At 43.5% G+C, this 14,798-nt stretch overlaps 1 protein-coding gene and 1 pseudogene across 3 annotated transcripts in view; both read right to left on the bottom strand.

Moving 5' to 3' along the window:
- LOC709567 (olfactory receptor 7D4-like) overlaps window positions 1-13,627 on the bottom strand; it is a 44,137-nt gene extending 30,510 nt beyond the window's left edge. For 2 of the 3 annotated variants that reach the window (XR_013408854.1, XM_077977252.1), the window contains exon 1: window positions 13,363-13,627. The gene's annotated coding sequence lies outside the window, so the exon portion shown is untranslated. The remainder of the gene's footprint in view (window positions 1-13,362) is intronic. The other variant, XM_028839062.2, reaches the window with a different exon arrangement.
- On the bottom strand, window positions 1,607-14,767 carry LOC722486 (olfactory receptor 7E24-like; annotated as a pseudogene).
- Between the last annotated feature and the right edge of the window lie 31 nt (window positions 14,768-14,798).

Genomic DNA, 14,798 nt, shown 5'->3' with positions numbered 1-14,798 from the left:
GTAAGAGAGCCCGGCCATCAGCATTTGTAAGCTCCCCAGGTGAGGTCAATAAAAGCCAAGATTGAGGACTGGTGATTGAGTTCGCCATATACAGCCCGCTTAAAGTGATTTTATAGATGCAATATGTAAACAATTTCCACATGAACTGTGAAAATTAAATTTGAAGTACAGTAAGTCCTCAATTAACACCTTTAATATGTTTTTGGAAACTTAAGTGAAATGATTTATAATGAAACTTTTTTCCTCATCAACAGTATAACTAACGGACTTTGAACAAAACGATTTTACTTGAGGACCTGCTGTACATCATTTCCTTAAGGTAGCAGTTTCCAAGATGCTATTGACTTTAAACAAGGACTTCTTATATATAAAAACAGGGTTGTGATTTCACCTAGATACCAGGGTCATTGCTCAGAAACTAAAGGAGGCTGTCCAGGTATATTGGATTCAGCCATGAATATTTGCAATGAACAAAGAATTCCAGAATACCTTCACATTCCAATTAAAGATGAAACAATGGAAGCAATATTCACATGTAGGGACCCAGCCTTACAGGGTCTGTGGGTCTTTCTCCCCATGTGCGGAGACAAAAGATCATAAAGACACAAGACAGAGAGATGAAAAGACAGCTGGGCCCAGAGACCGGCAGTGGCCCCGAATGCCTGGCTGTGCTGTTATCTATTGGATACAAGACTAGGGGGCAGAGTAAGGAGTGTGAGCCATCGCCAATGATCGGTAATGTCACGTGGGTCACGTGTCCACTGGACAGGGGGCCCTTCCCTGTTTGGCAGCCAAGGCAGAGAGAGGGCAGCTTGCGCCATTATTTCTACATTTCAGAGACTTTTAGTACTTGCACTAATTCTGCTACTACTATCTAGAAGGCAGAGCCAGGTGTACAGCATGGAACATGAAAGCGGACCAAGAGCGTGACCACTGAAGCACAGCATCACAGGGAGACGGTTAGGCCTCAGGATGGCTGCGGGGGATCTGATGTCAGACCCTCCACAAGAGGTGGTGGAGCAGAGTCTTCTGTCAACTCCCCCCACCCCGGGAAAGGGAGACTCCTAAGTAACAGGGGCTGCTAAGTAACAGGGGCTTTTTCGGCACTGACACTACCGCTAGACCAAGGAGCCCTCTAGTGGCCGTGCCTGGGCATAACAGAAGGCTCACACTCTTGGTCTTCTGGTCACTTCTTGGTCTTCTAGTCACTTCTCCCCATGTCCCTTCAGCTCCTATCTCTGTATGACCTGGTTTTTCCTAGGTTATGATTGCAGAGCGAGGATTATTATAATATTGGAGTAAAGAGTAATTGCTACAAACTAATGATTAATGATATTTATATATAATTATATCTATGATCTCTATCTAGTATAACTATTCTTATATTTTTTCTTTATTATACTGGAACAGCTCCTGCCCTCGGTCTCTTGCCTGGGCACCTGGGTAACTTGCCGCCCACATTCACATATGAAATGTGGAGAGAAATTGAACCTATCAAGCAACAAATACAATGTAACGAAGGGGGAAAGATTTAAACGTTTTGATATTTTGTGTCAAAGCTCTGCCTTTTCCAACCAATACTACAAAAAAGATGGAACAGATAAGATTACATTATTCTGCCTTGCAGCCTCCACAGGGCACTCTGAATGTCCCTGTTTCTCAGACTGTAGATGAAGGGGTTCAGCATTGGGGTGATTACCATGTACATCACTGAGACCGCTGCACCCTTCCTGGGGGAGAGACAGCTGAACTGAGGTACCCTCCAAGGGCTGTTCCATAAAATAAGCAAACAACTGAAAGGTGAGAGCTGCAGGTGGAGAAGGCTTTATACCTCCCACCTGCAAAGAGAACTCTTGGAATGGAGGAAACAATTTTATAGTAAGAGAAAAGGATCCCTGAGAGAGGAAGAAAACCAAATACGGCACCAATAAAATATACGACCATGTTATTAATGGAGGTGTCAGAGCAGGCTAGGTTGAGAAGTTGAGAAGGGTCACAGAAAAAATTAGAGATTTCCACATCGTTGAAGCAGGTAAGTTGTAACACAATCAAGTTGTGTAGCTGGGAATCCAATAGGCTAAGAAGACACCAAAACTAAAAAGCCACAAAGGCGTGGGTTCATGATGACTGGGTAGTGTAGGGGGTGACAGATGGCCACAAACCGGTCATAGGCCATCACAGCCAGGAGCAGACTTTCCATACATGCGAAAAGGATCGAAAAAGACATCTGAATCAGGCAGCCCACGTAAGAGATGAGTCTGCTGTGAGCCTGGATGTTCATCAACATCTTGGGGACTGTAGTGGAGGCAAAACCGATGTCAGCCAAAGACAGGTTGGAGAGGAAGAAGTACATGGGGGTGTGGAGGTGGGAGTCAGAGCCGACGGCCAGGATGATGAGCAGGTTCCCCAGCACCGTGACACCAGGTACATGGACAGGAACAGCCCAGTGAGGACAGGCTGCAGTTCTGGATCATCTGGGAGTCCCAGGAGCAGGAATTCTAAGACACCTGTTAGATTCTCTGGCTCTGTGTATCTTGGACACAATTGAGAAGAAGAGAACCGGAAGGAAGGAAAGAACAAAATCAGAACCCAGCACTGGGTCTCTATTTTAGATACAAGAAATTTACAATTAATGTTTTCACATTTGAGGATCATACACCCTCAGCCATATTGAAAACCCTAATTTTCTTTTTTTAGACTCACAGAATACATATGCAGGTTTGCTACATGAGTAAATAGTGCGTTGGTAAAGGCTTGGTGCAGCGATGATCCCAACACCAAGGTAGTGGGCTTAGTACTGGATAGCTTTCCACCCCATGCACCTCCACCCTCCCCCATCAAGCAGTCCCCACTGTCTGTTTCTTCCCATCTTTGTGTCCATAAAACCTAATTTTCTACAAATCCTTTTAGGATTGATTGGTGTGTTAGTCCCCCGATTCTGTAGGCCCTTACTTTAGAGACACTCAACTGAACAAAGTGAGAAGAGCAAGAACATTTGAGAAAATTCATGATCACATTAAAATGCAGCATAACTGTTTTCAGTAAAAATATAAAATTAAGAAATATTGACCAGGCACAGTGGCTCATGCCTGTCATGCCAGCACTTTGGGAAGCCAAGGCGGGTGGATCACTTAGGCTTAAGAGTTTGAGACCAGCCTGGACAACATGGCAAAACCCTGTTTCTAAAAATACAAAACTTAGCCAGGCATGGTGGCATGCACCTGTGGTCTCAACTACTTGGGAGGCTGAGGTAGGAGGATCACTTGAGCCCAGAGGTGGAGGTTACAGTGAGCCAAGTTCCCACCATTGCACTCCAGGCTGGATGACAGAGTGAGACTTTGTCTTACACACACACACACACACACACACACACACACACACACAGAAGTATCTTTCCCCATTTAAGGAAAGAAATCTTTGTAATTAAAAGAAACCAAGAGACATTCAAATATACCTTATTTCATCCTAGTTCAATGCTACAAATTCCTTTGATTTACAATATTTAGAAATATTCTGTAATACCTAGGACCATGTTACTTCAAAGGTAAATTAAAGTTGACAGTTCACAAGCAGACAACATTTTCACATGCCTGTTCTGTTCTAGTATTTTCATTGTCCTCGTGTTTTCTGACTTTGCTTTCCTACGGAAGGAAAGGCTCCCTCAAATATGTGGGTTTTCTTTTGAAATTCATTTAATATTCAACTCCTGTCCTTGCTTAGGTGGACTCAATTTTGACAAGTAAGGTTTAGTTAGACATGCATAATCAAAGCCATCAGTGACTACAAGTTGTCTGTAGTGAGCAAGGCACCTGTGGATTTTTGAGCATTAATAAATTTTTTTTTTTTCTTGAGATGGAGTCTTGTTCTGTCACCCAGGCCAGAGTGCAGTGGCATAATCTTGGCTCACTGCAACCTCCGCCTCCCAGGTTCAAGAGATTCTCCTGCCTCAGCCTCCTGAGTAGTTCGGATTACAGGCACATGCCGCCATGCCCAGCTAATTTTTGTGATTTTAGTAGAGATGGGGTTTCATGTTGGTCAGGCTGATCTCGAACTCCTGAGCTCGTGATCTCCCCACCTCGGCCTCCCAAAGTGCTGGGATTACAGGCATGAATGAAATTTTAAGAACACTTTTGCATTACTTTCTGTGAGGCTAGAAATACGTGAAAGTCTAAAACGTGTTAAGCAATGTTTACCTTCCCCTCTTCTTTCCGTCTTTCTCTTTTTTTTCAATATTTAACAAAAATCTGTGCCATGGTTTTTGAATAACTGAATGTTTGTAGAGGCTATTCAGTTGGTGCAAAAGTAATTGCGGTTTTTGCAAAAAAAAAAAAAAAGGTGAAAACCGCAATTACTTTTGCACCAACGTAATACATGGAATTCTAGGGCCCATGTGTTCATGACACAGACAAAATAGTGCTATTTTAGGTTGTCTGTTTCCATGCCATGGCATGTTCCTGAAAGGGATGAACAAACGGACAGGAAATCACCTGCGTTGAAGCCTCACTGATCAGAGCCTTTTTTTTTTTTTTTTTTGGTGAACCAAGTAAGAATCTGTTCAGTATTTACAGAGATTTTTGGCTTTATTTTATTCTGTGTATATAATTTTGTGAAACGCTCTAAGAAATCAAGGGAATGTACATAACATATATGTACTTTTAAAACAAAAGAACGATAATGAAATACCCAAGTACTGATCCCACAATTTAACAAATGGAATAAAACCAATCTTTGGGCTGGGCGCGGTGGCTCACGCCTGTAATCCAAGCACTTTGGGAGGTCGAGGTGGCAGGATCACTTGAGGTCAGGAGTTTGAGTCCAGACTGACAAACATGGTGATACCCCATCTCTAATACAAAAACTAGCCTGGTGCAGTAGTGCCTGCCTGTAATCCCAGCTATCTGGGAGGCTGAGGCAAGAGAATCGGGAGGTGGAGGCTGCGGTGAGCTAAAATTGCGCCTCTGAACTCCAGCCTGGATGACAGAGCAAGACACCATCTCAAAGAACCCAGAAAAACAAAAACCAATATTTAAGCCAGGCTTGGTGGCTCATGCCTGTAATCCCAGCATTTTGGGAGACCGAGGTAGGCTCATCACTTGAGGTCAGGAGCTCGAGACCAGCCTGGCCAACATGGTGAAACCCCACCTCTACTAAAAAACAAAGATTAGCTAGGCATGGTGGCACACACCTGTAATCTCAGCTACTCGGGAGGATGAGGCATGAGAATCATTTGAACTCAGGAGGCGGGGGTTGCAGTGAGCCAAGATTGCACCACTGCACTTCAGCCTGGGTGACAGAGCAAGACTCAGTCTCAAAAAACAAACAAAACCAAAACAAACAAGAAAAAAACCACAATCCTTGAAGCCGTGCATCCTTTATGGTTCCAGGCACCCCAATCCTACTGCACAGGTAACCTCCAATGTGAAATTTGAGTTAATCTCTTCTTTATACTCTACTCATATATGTATCCTTAAGTAATGAATCATTTAATTTTGCCTTCCTTTCTTAAATTTTATGTCAATGAAAGTATAGAGCAGGTAGTGCTCTGTAACTTGCTTTTTCATTCAGCATTTCTGCAGAGTTCTATCCACGTTTATATATATAATTATACATCATTTTCTTTTTAAAAAATATAGGTATATAGCAGGTGTATGTATTTATGAAGGACATGAGCTATTTTGACACAGGCATACAAGGCACAATAATCACACCAGGATAAATGAGGTATCCTTCACTTCACGCATTTATCCTTTCCTTGTACCAAACAATCCAATTACTGTTAGCTTTTCAATGTTCAATAAATTATTGTTCATTAGTCACCTAATACTGGATCTCATTGTCTCTAACTATACTTTTATGTTGCTTAACCATCCCCACTTTCCCCCCCACCCCCGCTCCCCAGCCTCTGGTGATCATCCTTCTACTCTCTATCTGCATGATTTCCATTGTTTTAATTTTTAGATCCCACAAATAAGTGAGAACATGTGAAGTTTATCTTTCTGTGCCTGGCCTATTTCATTTAAATTGATGGCCTCCAGTTCCATCCAAGTTGTTGCAAACAGGATCGCTTCCTTTTTTATGGCTGCATAATACTCTATTGTGCATATGTACACAATTTCTTTATCCATTCATCTGTTGAATGGATGGTGAATGCTTAGCTGCTTCCAAATCATGGCTATTGTGACTAGTGCTGTATTAAACATGGGAGTGCAAGTATCTCTTCAATATACTCATTTCCTTATCGGGGGTGGGGGAGATATACTTAGCAATGGAATTGCTGTATCTTTTTTTTGAGACAGAGTCTTGCTCTGTCGTCCAGGCTGGAGTGCAGTGGTGCAATCTCAGCTCACTGCAAGCTCCGCCTCCTGGGTTCAAGCAATTCTTCTGCCTCAGCCTCCTGAGTAGCTGGTACTACATGCGCCCGCCACCATGCCCAGATAATTTTTTGTATTTTTTAGTAGCGATGGGGTTTCACCATGTTAGCCAGGCTGGTCTCGATCTCCTGACCTCATGATCCACTTGCCTTGGCCTCCCAAAGTGCTGGGAATACAGGCATGAGCCACCATGCCCGGCCCGGAATTGCTGTATCTTATGGTAGCTCCATTTGTAGTATTTTGAGGTAACTCCAACTTGTTCTCCATAGTGTTTGTACTAACTTGCACTCCCACCAACAGTGTACAATTGTTCCCCTTTCTCCACATCCCTGCATTTGCTATTGCCTTTTTGATAAAAGCCATTCTAAATGGGGTGAGATGATATCTCCTTGTAGTTTCGATTTGTATTTCTTTTTTTTTTTTTTTTTTTGAGACAGAGCCTTGCTCTATTTTCAAGGCTGGAATGCAGTGGGGTGATCTCAGTTCACTGCAACCTCTGCCTCCCAGGGTCAACTGATTCCCCTGCCTTGGCCTCCTGAATAGCTGGGATTACAGGTGCCTGCCACCATGCCCGGTTACTTTTGTATTTTTAGTAGAGATGGAGTTTCACCATATTGGCCAGGCTAGTCTCAAACTCCTGACCTCAAGTGATCCACCTGCCTCAGCCTCCCAAATTGCTGGGATTACAGGCGTGAGCCACCACGCCCGGCCTGCATTTCTCTTTTAAAAGACATTTTTATTTTTGATGCCTCCTGTGTGTCAAGCAGGATAGAGACTCTAGGGAATTAGAAATGAAAGTGACTCAGTAGTTCCTGTCACAATAATCACTACTTATTTATATAAGGACAAAAGTAAAATATCCTGTGGGAAGTAGAGACACAGTAACTTCAGGTCACGAAATATTTCGGTTGTATGATACAAAGATTAATCTTAAAATATTAACAATTTCTAGAATACACGTTGCCTTTATGCATCCATCACATATAGATCCCACAGAAGCCCCCATGATCTGATTAATCAATACTGAATGTATCTGTGTCAACTAGAAATCAACCCAGGTGGCAATGTTGAGTCTCAGAAACACTAACAGCTTGCCCCCTGCCACACAGATAAGTGGAATGAACAGGGTTTTAAAAAAAATTATAGGTTGATGCAAAAGCAATTGCGGTTTTTGCTGGTACTTTGCCACCAACCTAATAAATGATCAGTCTCTGAGTCTCAGACATGAACCTTTTTTATGTTTCCCAGCTATCAGAAAGTTGTAAGCAGAGGTCAGAGGTCTTAACCACAGGCACATCGGAGGTGCGTTTTCAAACTGTTTCCAGCTTCCTGAGTAGGAATGAGGCCAAAACCCTGATTTTATTTCTCCTTTGAGGAGGTGGATTGCTGCAAGGAAAGCCAGGAACAGGGGCAAGGGACAGATGTGCACCCTGAGCGATCCTGTGCCAGCTCTTTCTGGGATCTTTGATGTGATCTCAGCTGCCCTTTCTATACTTGATACAGTGAACATAGCACGCACTGGTCTAGCTGTGGTCTACGAGGAACGCCCCCCAAAGAGAAGGACACAGTGAGCAGGGGCATGGATCCAGAGTGACAGGGATTTGAGAGGGCAGGTTGGATGCAAGAAGAGGCCTGGCCAAATGCCACATGCAAGGATTTAGATGGCCTGATTCGAACATGGCTTTACTCCTCTCTACTTCATGAAATACTACAAGTTATATAAAAATGCATAGCTCCTTTCCTCGTGCAAAATAATAACATGTACACTTACTTACAGATTGCAGAAGGCTATGCAGCTAAAATGAAACAAACCACATAGAACACAGAACTGAGAACCTGGCATTCAGGAAGCCCTCAAGAAAAGTTCATGATGTCATGGTGACTGTCTTCTTCCTCATCACCTTCATAATCCTTTTACGGTGTTTATGGAATGCCTTAGAGGAACCTATCTTTTTTCCTAGCTTCAGTGAGATGTTTATAGCAAGTAGAACCAGCGTAGGAAGAAAGTAAAACTGAGTGAGATTTCGGAGTCCCCACCACAACCCAGAACATAAACTCCACAGTCGTCTGAGCTGATTATTTTGCACATTGGTGTCCTCCCATCTGCCACCTCACTGTCCTGTTTGTCTTGAGGATGAGGAAACAAGGCACCTGACCGTCCCTCAGCACTCACTGAGCTGCGCTTCCCCTCTGCTGGGCCATGACCACAGAGAGCAGGTCTGCTGTCCTCCCTGCCTGGTGCACGATGGAGGCTCAGGCTCCGTCCTCAGGACTGGCAGGAAGACAGGGTCAGACATGAGCCTCCTGATGCAGACGACAGGTTGGAGCCCACTGGACTGGAAGCTCACACTGCAGGGCTGGAGGCACAGGCTGAGTATTTACTATGCTATGGCCGTGGGGGCTCAAGGCACAGAGCTCCTCATTAGCCAAATTCATTCAAGTTCCCTAATCTCTAAGGACTGCCTCATATTAATGCAGGATGAACTAAAAAAAGATGAGTGTCCATAGAAGCTTTTGGGCTCTTCTGCTAACCAGGAGAAAGTTTGTATTATTCGCTTTTTTCTCTACTACTCCTCTAGGTATTTGATATCAGTAGAATCATACCGTGTTTATCTTGTTTTTTGAGACAGAGTCTTATTCTGTCACTCAGGCTGGAGTGCAGTGGCGCGATCTCGACTCACTGCAACCTCCGCCTCCCGGGTTCAAGTGATTCTCCTGTCTCCTGAGCAGCTGGGATTACAGGTATGCGCTACCACACCTGGCTAACTTTTGTATTTTTAGTAGAGACGAGCTTTCGCCATGTTGGCCAGGCTGGTCTCAAATGCCTGACCTCGAATGATCTGCCTGCCTCGGCTTCCCAAAGTGCTGGGATTACAAGTGTGAACCACTGAGCCCGGTTGTGTTTATCCTTCTGTGATTTATTTACTTCACTGATGATAATGTCTTCAAGGTATATACTACTTTTGTATAAAAACCAAAGAGTTGGCTGGGAGCGGTGGCTCATGCCTGTAATCCCAGCACTTTGGAACGCCAAGATGGGCAGATCACGAGGTCAGCAGTTCAAGACCAGCCTGGCCAATATGGTGACACCCTGTCTCTACTAAAACTACAAGAATTAGCCAGTTGCGGTGTAGTCCCAGCTACTCAGGAGGCTGAGGCAGGAGAATTGCTTGAACCTGGGAGGCAGAGGTTTGCAGTGAGCCAAGATTGCGCCAGTGCACTCCAGCCTAGGTGACAGAGACTCCATCTCAACAAAAACAACAAAAAAGTTATGTTTGTGCAGTGGAATGAATCATTCTCTTTCAGCTTTTCCCAATTTCCCCTCACATGAGTCCCCTTAATGGAAACAGGAGAATACTATTTTCTGGTTTTTTTTTTAATGTGCAACTGAAAAACGTCTATCATCTATTAACCTTCATTATTTGTAGAATATTTCAAAATCTTTCCTTTCTTATGTGATTCTTTATCTGTAAATGCTGTTAAAGAAATCTAGATCCCATTCAACGGTTCTGATCAAACACTAACTAACCATATATTTTGTTTCCAAGGAGTTCTCTGTATAAGAGGAACAGGGCTTCAGTGAGGAAAGAAAATACGGCATGTGCAGATGTCAAATTGCCTTCACTCTCATATGTCAATGAACAACTACTTCATTGTTATATGAAGGAGAGCTGTCCTCACTGTGTAAGGTTTTGAGTATATAATGATATCCATTCTCTGCCCTTGTGCAAACATAAAAAAGATGCAGTCCATCAGTCATCCAGGAAAAAGCACAACAGTTCAAATAATTCACTTGAAATGTATCCATCTAAGGACAGATGACAATGATATCTACATTTACTAATTTCTTATTGGGTAAATACATTATTTGTTTAATCCTAGAGTTCCTCAAGCTGAACATCATAAAAAATGATGAATTAAGAGGATGTGGAGTTAATAAATATACTCCGGTCCAGTCAGCAAATGACTTAGATGAGCTAATGTTGAAAATCAAACTTTAACCCTTAAAACCCATATGTTGAACAATAATCAATAATACACTGATTATGAGTTTGGCCATACTGTTCCATTATTACCTATTAAATAGTTATCTAATTAGAGATATATTTCATTACATATCCTCAGGCAGTCTCTCAGATCGTTATCACAACATTAAATAGTGTAATAGAAATGCTTTATATTGTATACAAGGTTACAGTTTGCAATAATAGTTTGCCTATGAATTCTGCAATAGCAGTTTGCTTATGAATTCTGGAAATTTTCATAAAATTGACTTTTTATGTAATAATATGGGCTACTATTTGATAGAAAACTACCTTTACTGGTTCATGATACTATCATGTATGATCACTGCATGATCTTGGAAGAAAAAAAAAATGATTGGACTTAATTTACTACTGAGGAATCTTGAGGTTCAGGAAAGACCTGTGAGCTGCCAAAGGTCCCAAATTCAAGAGCCAATATATGGTTGATGAAGTAGCTACAAATCTGCCATTTTTTCTCTTATCTGTAATTTCCATCCAAATCAAAGATTGTCATACTAATTTAGATGGCTATTCTGAAGCATCCAAACTTCTGTCATGTAAGGTATTAGTTCATCATGGCACTCCTCCTAAATCTTGACATAAAGAGCAAATGACAGAGCATTACCTATGGGGAGCGTCTACAATGTGACTTCAACAGGCAATATTAATGTGCCACTTATATTCGATGACTATTAGGTGACAAATGAGCTCACTTTTGTTGGTGAACATACGTTTAATATCAGGATAAAGTTATAGAACATGATCAAATTATGATGAAATTGGTGGCTCAATAATCCTCAGACATCAGTAGAGCCACATAGCAACTGGAAATAGAAAACCAGCATTTAAACCTCAGATGCCCTTCACAAAGATGTATGTTTTAAAACCAGCTTTATTTCTTGAGCACATTTTAAAATACTCCAATTGTAGAGAACTACAACATATCTTTGTTCCCAAATCAAAGCTCAGGAATTGAAGTCAATGTAGTTATTTTAACGAAGAGAACTGAATATAGGGAGTGGGTTCAATTATAACTGAAGGACAAAGGCAAAAGGAAACAATGTAGTAACAGAAACAGTAACTGAAGGGTAGCCTCTAAACTCTGAGGCTTCGGGGAGGGAAGGTGTTAGTGAAGTACGTTGAACTTTCAGTGTGATGAGCCTTAGTGACCAGGAGTGGAATTACGTAATAAAACTACATGGGCCAGGTGCGGTGACTCACGCCTGCAATACCAACACTTTGGGAGGCCAAAGTGGATGGTTGACTTGAGGTCAGGAGTTTGAGATCAGCCCGGTCAACATGATTAAGCCCCGTTTCTACAAAAATACAAAAATTAGCTGGGCCTGGCAGCCTGTGGCTGTTATCCCAGCTACCCGAGAGGCTGAGGCAGAATAGCTTAAACTCAGGCGACAGAGGTTGCAGTGAGCTGAGATCATGCCACTGCACTCCAGCCTGGGCAATAGAGAGACTCCGTCTCAAAAAACAAAAACAAAAAACCTACATGGGAAATAGAATAGGGTGTCGAGTACCAATCTGGCAAGAGATGAGTACAGAAGATCGATCAGAACAGAAATACTATGAACACCAGCATGAGAAACAAGTCTTATCTCCTTACTATTTTGAAATATTCCATATTATTGTTAATTTTATCTGATGACTATTAAATACTCAAACTTAATTATTCTGCATGGACTTTTGGACCCATATACCAACTTCTCTTCAACCCCCTCCCCATTTTTACCATGCTCTGGTAATCAATATTCTACACTCTGCCTTCATGATATTAACTGTTCAGCTCCTACGTATGAATGAGAACACGCAGTATTTGCATTTTTGTGCCTTCCCTATTTCACTTAACCCAATGACCTACAGTCCCATCAAAGTTGTTGCAAATGACAAGATGCCATTTGTTTTACAGCTGAATCATCTCATTGTAAATGCATACACATTTTGTTCACCAGAAAGTAAAAATAACACAATTTTTGAAGAACCAGGCTCTGAATGGGAAGTCTAGGAATATTGTTACCATATTTCCTATTTCTCTTTTTATGTATGCACAAGAAGAAAATATGAAAATCTATATGTATATAAATATACAGTTGCAATAGATAAAATGAAAATTCTAAGTGGTGAAAATAACCCAGCATAATGACAGTCGGTTCACTGTTGAAGGCAATGCATTTGAAGAAATCACATTGCCTGGTGGTACAATAAACTCTTATAACTTACATTTTTGACCTTAATTCCTGCGGGAGCTTCACCAGCTGAACTCTATCTGATGCTTTTTAACATCCTCATACTCACACAGGTTTAAGTAAATCAGAATCTCTGGTAATGAGACCCAGGCCTCAGCATTTATAAGGTCTCTGGGTGATTTCAATCTAACTCAAACTTGACCAGTGACATGGATCCTCACATATAATCTGCCTAGATTTTATAGATGCGAAGCGTAAATTACAAATGAAGAGTGAAAAAAAAATATGTAAACGTGAAGTACAGTAGATTTTCATTTAAGGTCTCTAATAGATTTTGGAAACTGCAACAAGAAAAATAATGTATAATGAAACCAGATTGTTTTTCACAACTTTATAGCTAAACAATATTAAATGACATCATTTGAGGACCTCCTGTAATTATTTTCTTAAAGTCAGAGTTTCCAATAACCTATCAACATTATGTGAACTTAACTGTATACAAGAGCAATGTGGCCAGGTGTGGTGGCTCACACCCCTAAGCCCAGCATTTTGGAAAGCCGAGGCGGGCAGACCACAAGATCAGGAGTATCAAGACCAGCCTAGCCAACACGGTGAAACCCCGTCTCTACTAAAACTACATAAATTAGCTGAGCACGATGGTGAGCACCTGCAGTCCCAGTACTCGGGAAGCTGACACAGGAGAATCGCTTTAACCATGGAAATGGAGATTGCACTTATGCCCAAAGTTGGTGGGTTCTTGGTCTCACTGACCTCAAGAATGAAGCTGCACACTCCAGCGGTGAGTGTTATTAAAAATGACGTGTCCGGAGTTTGTTCCTTCAGACGTTAATGTGTCTGGAGCTTCTTCATTCTGGCGGGTTTGTGGTCTCGCTCTCAGGAGTGAAGCTGCAGGCCTTCACAGCGAGTGTTACAACTCTTAAAGATGGCACGCACCCAAAAGCCGAGCAACAAGAGTCGTTGCAAACACGAAAAAAACCAAAGCCCTCACACTGTAAAAATAAACCCAATAAAGCTTGGTAGTAGCTGTGGCAGCCTGCTTTTATTCCCTTATCTGGCTCCACCCACATCCTGCTGATTGGTCCATTTTACAGAGAGCTGATTGGTCCATTTTACACAGCGCTGATTTGTCCATTTTACAGAGAACTGATTGGTCCGTTTTGACAGAGTGCTGATTGGTGCGTTTACAAACCTTGAGCTAGACACAGAGTGCTGATTGGTGCGTTTACAATCCTTTAGCTAGACACCAGTGCTAGACAGAAAAGTTCTCCAAGTCCCTATTAGGTCAGATACTAACTAATCAGAGTACTGATTGGTGTATTTACAAACCCTGAGCTAGACACAGAGTGCTGATTGGTGTATCTACAATCCCTCAGCCAGACATAAAAGCTCTCCGAGTCCCCACCACACTCAGGAGCCCAGCCGGCTTCACACAGTGGACACCGTTCCGGGACACAGGCGGAGCTGCCCGCCAGTCCCGCACAGTGCACCTGCACTCCTCATCCCCTGTGCGGTCGACGGGACCGAGCGCCTCGGAGCAGGGGGCGGCGCTCGTCGGGGAGGCTGGAGCCACACGGGAGCCCACCGCGGGCCGGGGATGGGTTTGGCCATAGGCGGGCTGCAGATCCCGAGCCCTGCCCCGCGGGGAGGCAGCTTGAGTCCCTGCGAGAATTCGATCGCAGCGCCTGCGGGCCCGTACTGCTGGGGGACCCGGCGCACCCTCTGCAGCTGCTGGCCCGGGTGCTAAGCCCCTCACTGCCTGAGGCCAGCGGCGCCGGGCGGCTGCTCAGAGTGCGGGGCCCGCCGCGCCCTCGCCCGCTGGAACTCGCGCTGGCCTGTGAGCGCCGCGCGCAGCCCGGGTTCCCGCCCGCGCCTCTCCCTCCACACCTCCCCACAAGCAGAGGGGGCTGGCTCCGGCCTCGGCCAGCCCAGAGAGGAGCTCCCACAGTGCAGTGGCGGGCTGAAGGGCTCCCCAAGCACGGCCAGAGTGGGCCCTGAGGCCGAGGAGGTGCCGAGAGCGAGGGCTGCTAGCATGTTGTCACCTCCCACAGTGAGCTGAGATCGCACCACTGCACTCCAGCCTGGACAAAAGAGCGAGAATCCTTAAAAAAAAAAAAAGAAGAAGAGAAATGTAATTTCATCTGGATACCAGGGTCATTGCCCAGAAACTAAAAGAGTCTGTCTAGGTA

The sequence above is a fragment of the Macaca mulatta genome, chromosome 19, assembly GCF_049350105.2.
Source record: "Macaca mulatta isolate MMU2019108-1 chromosome 19, T2T-MMU8v2.0, whole genome shotgun sequence".
NCBI classification, from domain to species: Eukaryota; Metazoa; Chordata; class Mammalia; order Primates; family Cercopithecidae; genus Macaca; species Macaca mulatta.
Note: the sequence above shows the minus strand (reverse complement) of the source record. Positions and strands in the feature narration are given on the sequence as shown.